The sequence below is a fragment of the Osmerus eperlanus genome, chromosome 21 (genome assembly GCF_963692335.1).
Source record: "Osmerus eperlanus chromosome 21, fOsmEpe2.1, whole genome shotgun sequence".
Taxonomy (NCBI): Eukaryota; Metazoa; Chordata; class Actinopteri; order Osmeriformes; family Osmeridae; genus Osmerus; species Osmerus eperlanus.
This window is the reverse complement of record NC_085038.1, coordinates 1,416,013-1,425,562: the sequence shown is the minus strand read 5'-3', so window position 1 is coordinate 1,425,562 and position 9,550 is coordinate 1,416,013. Positions and strand designations below refer to the sequence as shown.

Below are 9,550 nucleotides of genomic sequence, written 5' to 3'. Positions count from 1 at the left end.
CTGCTCCTTAACACCCTCCCTCCCTACTCTCTCCCCCCACCCTCTTCCCTACTCTCTCCCCCACCCTCCCTCCCTACTCTCTCCCCCCACCCTCCCTCCCTACTCTCTCCCCCCACCCTCCCTCCCTACTCTCTCCCCCCACCCTCCTTCCCTACTCTCTCCCCCCCACCCTCCCTCCCTACTCTCTCCCCCCACCCTCCCTCCCTACTCTCTCCCCCCACCCTCCTTCCCTACTCTCTCCCCCCATCCCTCCCTCCCTACTCTCTCCCCACCCTCCCTCCCTACCCTCCCTCCCTACTCTCCCTCCCTACTCTCTCCCCCCACCCTCCTTCCCTACTCTCTCCCCCCCACCCTCCCTCCCTACTCTCTCCCCCCACCCTCCCTCCCTACTCTCTCCCCCCACCCTCCTTCCCTACTCTCTCCCCCCACCCTCCCTCCCTACTCTCTCCCCCCACCCTCCTTCCCTACTCTCTCCCCCCCACCCTCCCTCCCTACTCTCTCCCCACCCTCCCTCCCTACTCTCTCCCCCACCCTCCCTCCCTACTCTCTCCCCCCAACCCTCCCTCCCTACTCTCTCCCCCCATCCTCCCTCCCTGCTCTCTCCCCCACCCTCCCTCCCTACTCTCTCCCCCACCCTCCCTCCCTACTCTCTCCCCCACCCTCCCTCCCTACTCTCTCCCCCCACCCTCCTTCCCTACTCTCTCCCCCACCCTCCCTCCCTACTCTCTCCCCCCACCCTCCTTCCCTACTCTCTCCCCCCACCCTCCCTCCCTACTCTCTCCCCCACCCTCCCTCCCTACTCTCTCCCCCCAACCCTCCCTCCCTACTCTCTCCCCCCATCCTCCCTCCCTGCTCTCTCCCCCACCCTCCCTCCCTACTCTCTCCCCCACCCTCCCTCCCTACTCGGTAACACTTTATTTGAAGGGGTGTGAATAAGAGTGACATGACACTGTCATGTCACTGTCATAACCATGACATGACACATGAAAGGATGTTCATGAATGTTTATGAATGTTGTCATTAGGTGTCATTCGGTAAATTATGTCATTTCTTATGCAAGGTTGACATTTTTTCTGATGTCTTTGTTATGACAACTTGACATTAACTGAGACAAAATAACCTGTCAATGTCTTTGTCATGACAACTTGACATTAACTGAGACAAAATAACCTGTCACTGTCTTTGTTATGACAACTTGACATTGACTGAGACAAAATAGCCTAATTATCAAACTTGAATAAAATAATTTAGCTTTATTTGAGGTGTTGTCTTGCTGTTGCCTCTCCAGTGCACCTGTTGTCACTTTAATTTGCACCAAAACAGGTGACAATTGATTCACAATTGCTTATGCTTCCTAACTGGACAGATTGATATCCCTGAAGTTTAAATGACAATATTAATCAATTATGTTTTAGAGCAGTGTATTTAGCTTTATGTGTTAGCATTAAATACTACTGTCATATGGGGTTGGTTTTGACAATGGGGTTGGTTTTGACACGCTGTCATGAGACCATTATAATTGTGTCATGAATATTTTCCTTGACCTCAACTACAGTGGTAACATTTTCACTCGTCATAAAGATGTCATTAAGTGTTAATACACTGTCATATGCTTTTATAATAGTGTCAAGCATATTTTCATTGACCACAACTACAGTGGTAACATTTTCACTCGTCATAAAGATGTCATTAAGTGTTATTACACTGTCATATGCTTTCATAACAGCGTCATGAATATTTTCCTTGACCTCAACTACAGTGGTAACATTTTCACTCGTCATAAAGATGTCATTAAGTGTTATTACACTGTCATATGCTTTCATAACAGTGTCAAGAATATTTTCCTTGACCGCAACTACAGTGGTAACCTTTTCATTCGTCATAAAGATGTCATTAAGTGTTATTACACTGTCATATACTTTTATAACAGCGTCATGAATATTTTCCTTGACCGCAACTACAGTGGTAACATTTTCACTCGTCATAAAGATGTCATTAAGTGTTATTACACTGTCATATGCTTTCATAACAGTGTCAAGAATATTTTCCTTGACCGCAACTACAGTGGTAACCTTTTCATTCGTCATAAAGATGTCATTAAGTGTTATTACACTGTCATATACTTTTATAACAGCGTCATGAATATTTTCCTTGACCGCAACTACAGTGGTAACATTTTCACTCGTCATAAAGATGTCATTAAGTGTTATTACACTGTCATATGCTTTCATAACAGTGTCAAGAATATTTTCCTTGACCGCAACTACAGTGGTAACCTTTTCATTCGTCATAAAGATGTCATTAAGTGTTATTACACTGTCATATGCTTTCATAAGTGTCAAGAATATTTTCCTTGACCTCAACTACAGTGGTAACATTTTCATTCGTCATAAAGAAGTCATTAAATTAGTCAAATGCTGTCATAAAAGTGGCATTAAGTCTGTCAAATGCTTTAAAATCCAAGAGATTACCTTTATTGCAATAAACTTTTCGCACAATATAAAAGGACCAGCAAAAATAGAATGTGGGCCATTATGGCTAGCAAACCGGTAACAAATTTAAGCAAACTAACTTGCTTTCCTCAAACAGGGTTCTAATATTGTCCTAACGTACTTTTTGAACATAATATTTTTTAACATTTATCATTTAGCAGACACTTTTAGATGTATTCATTAACCCTAACAACAAAAAAAGCACACAAAAAAAGGAGGACCATGTTCTATCAAAGGTTCTTAAGTGTACTTGTACATTATTGGAAGCAGTTTTCCACTTTTCTTTTTTGCTGTGATCGTTTCAGCCATCTCTTCTGTCACAGCCCTCCTGCAGCGCTCTGCAAACTCTGAGATCTTCTCACTATTTTCGTCTCCAGGGAGCAGGGTCTCGAAGATGTCCGGAAATGTGATGGCTAGTTCAGCAATTATAGCTGTTCTTGCAATGGTGTTGCGGTCAACGTTTATTTTGGCAAAGGCATTTTTCATGGATCCAAATTTACCGAATCTCTTCAGGGCATTCTTGTACCGGCGGATGACTCCATCCGTTGTGGTCACTTAAAATAAATATATTTAGTCAGCATCTATTTTCAAACATGTATTGTGGATTTGGCACTCAATACATAGTAGCAAGAAACAATGTGATTATAAAGACAATCAAAGCCTGTACGTACTTCTTGAACGGCTGTGTGAATCTTTGTGTTTCTTTGACTTCTTGGTCTTTTTTTTTGTCTTCTGAGGATGATGAGGAGCTTAAGTCTGAGGAGGGGGCAGGAGACGTTGAAGTTGAAGATGAGGAAGGAAACTGAGCAGTCTTTTTAGAGCCTGTGAGAAGGGGTGGGGTGAAGCACACAGGTGTATAAGTAAACAAAGCTCAAAAACCTCAATTTAAGCTTTTTTTATGTAGGCACACTCTATATTTATTTATTTAGCTAGTTGCTGGTTTTAAATTTCAAGTTTTGCTGGATAGTACTGTAACACAAAATTACTTACATAATTTCCTCTGGGAAACTTTCGCCCGCTTGTTTTTGCCTGGTCGAACAGAGACATCTTCATGTGGCTGGTCCTCTTCTTGTGGCTGGTTCTCTTCCTGTGGCTGGTTCTCTTCCTGTGGCTGGTCCCTGTTCACCTTCTCCACTTCATTCTCGTCTTCATTTTCCTTCACTTTTTTTCCCTCCACCCTCCCACCACGAGGTCGTTTATTGAAACGAGTTTCCATCTAGGTAGCAAGAGTTGTACAAAGTAAAGAACACAAGCATTATGTAATGTCAGCTCCATTAGTAAACTCACAGTTCCTCAGGTAACTTTGGCTAACCTAGCTGTTTAAAATGAGCTCGCTAGAAGAAACAATTATGCAGAACTAGGTTACTAGCTAACGTTAGCCTGATGCCCGTTGATAAGGCCTACAGAGTTAGCTTAGCTAGCTAGCCTAGCTAACACCAGTTAACTTTACCTAGAACGAGAAAAATCTAACGGTATGTCAATGGTAAGTTCGCAAAGAGAATCCAAGTGTTTACCAATGTTTACCTTACCTCAAAAATCTATAACTTTTGCCAACTTCGTGCGTTTATATCTTCGACGACCTGCTTCAATTAGTGTTAGTCTGGTGGCACAATGATGCTCTGTGTCGACGTTGCCGTTGGTAAGGTAAAGAGCGACGAGGGAGAGTCATATGACGTATTTTCCTGTCAAACGGATACCTAGACAAAAAATTTGGGCGCGACATTCAAGGAAATCCGGATCAGAGACAAATAGGTTTTTGGTTTCGAAATTACTGTTTCAATGGCAGGGTTATTCCAAGCACTTAAAAAAAATATAAGGCATTCTGATACAAAGAGGAACAAAAGAAAAATTGTTAAATGGATGCAGAAATGGGGCATACTGAAGAGGAGGATGAAGTGTGCAAAATGTAATCAAAGCATGCATTTGGTGAAATGCAATCGCAACGATGGGTTGCGGTGGTAAGTTAAGCATGTCTATAATTTACGTTAGCTTGCTAGATTTACAGGTAGCCTACTTATTGTAATCAAAAGTATAACGTAATCAAAAGTATAATAATAATAATTATTATTTATTTTTTACTAATGCTGCCTACTTGTGTAACTCAAAATGCTAGTTGATTATGGAGCCTGAAAGTCTGAAATTGGCATTATGCTAGGCCTACTGTATAATGTGGACAGTAACGACACGACCGTATGTTCTAGAAAATATATTTGATCTTTGTATATTTGATATTTAACATAATTGAACCTTCTTTTCCCTCAGGGTCTGTAAGCGTCACAAAAGTTATCCACTGTCTGTGCGCAATGGCTCAATATTCACCAAGTCTCACACCCCTTTGGCGAAATGGCTTGAGTTCATGCTCAGGTACAGTATTCATTTTAGTTTTATTTCGTAAATGATTTAGCTGTGTGAGTTATTCATGTGTAAGTATGTTACACTATGTTCCACTTCCACCTCTAATGTATTAGCACTAAATATATAGTTCCTATAAAATAACCCCTCATATAAGTCTGATGACACCTAAAGTAGACTAATTGATAATTCAATTTTGAAGTGGCTACCTACTTTGGTTTAGCATAATACTGTGTGCTTGTAGTTTCATGTCAACCCAGTTCAATGACAGGCGATTACATCATTGCAACAACAATACAAATTAAGAATGACTACAATTAGGATTAATTATTGCTTTTTCTTTTTTTCAGGTTTGCACAAGGTTTGCAGTTGAAGCAGCTTGACATGATCTCTGAGGGGATAGCAGCAAGCTCCAAGACACTGACAAGAATGACTAAAGTACTCAGAAAGGTTGTTGCAATACTGTAATTATCTAGGTTAAAAATATATGTCAATGTTTGATAAGTCACATCCCACTGTAGACAATTGAATACAACATTGCTACACACTTATTTAGTACACTCAGTGACACATGCAATGCTTATGCATTGATGGTTAGTGCGTGTAAACACGTATAAACGCATGTAACGCACTAACACACTTTATTCCTAAATATTTGTATACATGATACATTTATCAAATTCAATACTAAATCAAAAGTCAACTTACTGTTGTTTTATGTCTACATTGAAGGTGTGTGTTGCTGCCCTCAAGCGAATGAAAAAGAGAGGAATGAGAATTGGTGGTCGTCATCGATTTGTTGTCATCGACGAGAGCAAATTTGCCCACAAACGAAAGGTATACTTGTGTGCAGCTGTTCTATAACCTTACTTAACATTTATATACTTTGCTAATTTTAGGAGAAACATTCAGATGTCCGTTATTTCCTTTTGTCCACACTCTTTCACGCGTTAATTAATATACATAATACTGTAAACCGCAGTGCAAGTGGAAAGGATACCACATGTTAAAACATTTATACAGCCCAACCCTTATTAAAGTATATTTATTTACTTTTCAGTACCATCGTGGCCGATGTGGCAACACTTGGCGCCGTGAACGCCAGTGGGTCTTCGGGATGCTGGAGGTTGATGGTCCTTCCAGAAGACCCATTCTGAGACTCGTCAGGGACCGCTCAAGGCAAACCCTTACAGGCCACATCCGACGACACATCAGGCCCAGAACACCCATCCTCACAGATGAATGGCATGCCTATAAGGGGCAGCTTTCCCAGTACGGATTTAGCCAATATTCTGTCTGCCATAAAAGGAACTTTGTTGACCCTGACACAGGTGCTCACACTCAGCATATTGAGCGTGCGTGGCAGAAATACAAACTGGAAATATGGCGTCATAGAGGTAATCGCACTCCGGAGTCACTGAAGATTCACCTTAAAATGATAGAGTGGCACCACTGGTTAGGGACACACCATCATAATGGTGTCTTGGGCAGACTTTTCCATGACGTGAAAAAACAAGTCGGGTAAGCGTAGGCCTAGAGGTTCTGTTTGAGTTGTTGGGTTTGGTTTTAGTTTGCTTAAATTTGGTAATTATGTTTGCCAGCCATTCTGGCATGGCCCACATTCTATTATTTTTTTATCGGTAATGTAGCTTCAGCATACCTGAAGCCAGCATGTATGTTTAAATGTATATTGATTTCTGGACATCTTTGAGACCCTGCTCGCTGGAGACAAAAAAAGTGAGAAGATCTCTGCGTTTGCAGAGCGCTGCAGGAGGGCTGTAACAAGAGATGGCTGAAATGATCACAACAAAAAAGAAAAGTGGAAAACTGCTTCCAATAATGTACAAGTACACTTAAAAACCTTTGATAGAACATGGTCCTCCTGTTTTTGTGTGCTTTTTTGTTGTTAGGGTTAATGAATACATGTAAAAGTGTCTGCTAAATGATAAGTGTTGTTAAAAAATATTACGTACAAAAAGTAAGTTAGGACAATATTGGAACCCTGTTTGAGGAAAGCAGGTTAGTTTGCTTAAATTTGTTACCGGTACAATCTATTTGTTCTGGTCCTTTTATATTGTGCAAAAAGTTTATTGCATTAAAGGAAATCTCTTGTATTTAAAAGCATTTGACAGACTTAATGCCACCTTTATGACAGCATTTGACTAATTTAATGACTTCTTTATGACGAATGAAAATGTTACCACTGTAGTTGAGGTCAAGGAAAATATTCTTGACACTGTTATAAAAGCATATGACAGTGTAATAACACTTAATGACATCTTTATGACGAGTGAAAATGTTACCACTGTAGTTGAGGTCAAGGAAAATATTCATGACGCTGTTATAAAAGTATATGACAGTGTAATAACACTTAATGACATCTTTATGACGAATGAAAAGGTTACCACTGTAGTTGCGGTCAAGGAAAATATTCTTGACACTGTTATAAAAGCATATGACAGTGTAATAACACTTAATGACATCTTTATGACGAGTGAAAATGTTACCACTGTAGTTGCGGTCAAGGAAAATATTCTTGACACTGTTATGAAAGCATATGACAGTGTAATAACACTTAATGACATCTTTATGACGAGTGAAAATGTTACCACTGTAGTTGCGGTCAAGGAAAATATTCATGACGCTGTTATGAAAGCATATGACAGTGTAATAACACTTAATGACATCTTTATGACGAGTGAAAATGTTACCACTGTAGTTGCGGTCAAGGAAAATATTCATGACGCTGTTATAAAAGTATAGAAAGTGTAATAACACTTAATGACATCTTTATGACGAATGAAAAGGTTACCACTGTAGTTGCGGTCAAGGAAAATATTCTTGACACTGTTATGAAAGCATATGACAGTGTAATAACACTTAATGACATCTTTATGACGAGTGAAAATGTTACCACTGTAGTTGTGGTCAATGAAAATATGCTTGACACTATTATAAAAGCATATGACAGTGTATTAACACTTAATGACATCTTTATGACGAGTGAAAATGTTACCACTGTAGTTGAGGTCAAGGAAAATATTCATGACACAATTATAATGGTCTCATGACAGCGTGTCAAAACCAACCCCATTGTCAAAACCAACCCCATATGACAGTAGTATTTAATGCTAACACATAAAGCTAAATACACTGCTCTAAAACATGTATGGAACACGTAATCACCACAATATTACATTGTCATTTAAACTTCAGGGATATCAATCTGTCCAGTTAGGAAGCATAAGCAATTGTGAATCAATTGTCACCTGTTTTGGTGCAAATTAAAGTGACAACAGGTGCACTGGAGAGGCAACAGCACGACAACACCTCAAATAAAGCTAAATTATTTTATTCAAGTTTGATAATTAGGCTATTTTGTCTCAGTCAATGTCAAGTTGTCATAACAAAGACTGACAGGTTATTTTGTCTCAGTTAATGTCAAGTTGTCATGACAAAGACATTGACAGGTTATTTTGTCTCAGTTAATGTCAAGTTGTCATAACAAAGACATTGACAGGTTATTTTGTCTCAGTTAATGTCAAGTTGTCATAACAAAGACATCAGAAACAATGTCAACCTTGCATAAGAAATGACATAATTTACCGAATGACACCTAATGACAACATTCATAAACATTCATGAACATCCTTTCATGTGTCATGTCATGGTTATGACAGTGTCATGTCACTCTTATTCACACCCCTTCAAATAAAGTGTTACCGAATTTTGTTTGAGTGTATTTGATAAGAATTACAGAATACAGCGGACAGATGGAGAAAGGAATGGTGGAATGGAGATTCAAACTTGGACTAATCCACAAGAAAATGCGTTTTGGAAAAAGGAAGGATATGAGAATAAAAATGGAGGTTGTATGGTCTGCATAAAACATTTATCTTGAGATTTTGCTAAGTTAACACATGGAAAGATCATGCCTCTACAGTTTGTGTGATATCAAGAATCTATTATTTTAGCATACAAGAGGATTTGTAATGGATGCATAGTCATTTTGTTAATACTTCATATGTGGGACAAGTATTATGAGAAAAGGAGTTTAAACACGATAAACTTCACAGTTAAGGTTAGAGAAACTATTTGAGTATTGATAGATGGATTTTGTAGAGTTCAATTTTTGGAGAAGTGATACTGTTTTAATGATTGTTGATGGTTGTTGGATGGGAAGAAGTTTTAGACTTCTCAGGGGCTCAGTGGTCAAGTTTTGTTGATTTAGATTATTCTTCGATGAGATTTTTCTTTGAGGATATGTAATGATAATGGGTCACACTTGTTTATGGAAGTTATTTTGGTGTTGATAGGATTCAACATTGTGTTAATCACTTCGGTTGAATGAGAGAACAGAACTTTGAAGACTAAGTCAGACGACAAGAAGTCAGTTACCTTTAACTGACCTCTGTGAGAATGTGCTTGTTTATCACTGTGCAACCTTTTGGAGTCTACTTTGTGTGAGATTCACAGGCAGGTGAAGGAGGCTATTCCTATGACTGGACCGCTGCATGATTTGATACCAGATGACTGGATCGTGGTGAAGGACCTGAAACGCCTGGTAAAACCCAAGGTGGACGGGGCCATACCAGATTCTCCTGACGACTAATCCAGCGGTTAAGATCGAGGGGAGAGCAACGTGGATACACGCTAACCATTGTGAGCGTGCACCTTGTCTGAAGACGGAAGCAGAGGATACGCGT

At 39.8% G+C, this 9,550-nt stretch overlaps 1 protein-coding gene and 1 long non-coding RNA gene across 3 annotated transcripts in view; both read left to right on the top strand.

Annotated features, from left to right (window-relative positions):
- Window positions 1-9,550, top strand: part of LOC134007380 (bile salt export pump-like) — a 49,400-nt gene that overhangs the window by 4,825 nt on the left and 35,025 nt on the right. The gene's annotated exons all lie outside the window — the stretch shown is intronic.
- Window positions 3,935-6,961, top strand: LOC134007557 (uncharacterized). The gene is made up of 4 exons (XR_009928057.1): window positions 3,935-4,856; window positions 5,195-5,294; window positions 5,577-5,681; window positions 5,905-6,961. It is a non-coding gene; the product is annotated as an uncharacterized LOC134007557 (long non-coding RNA).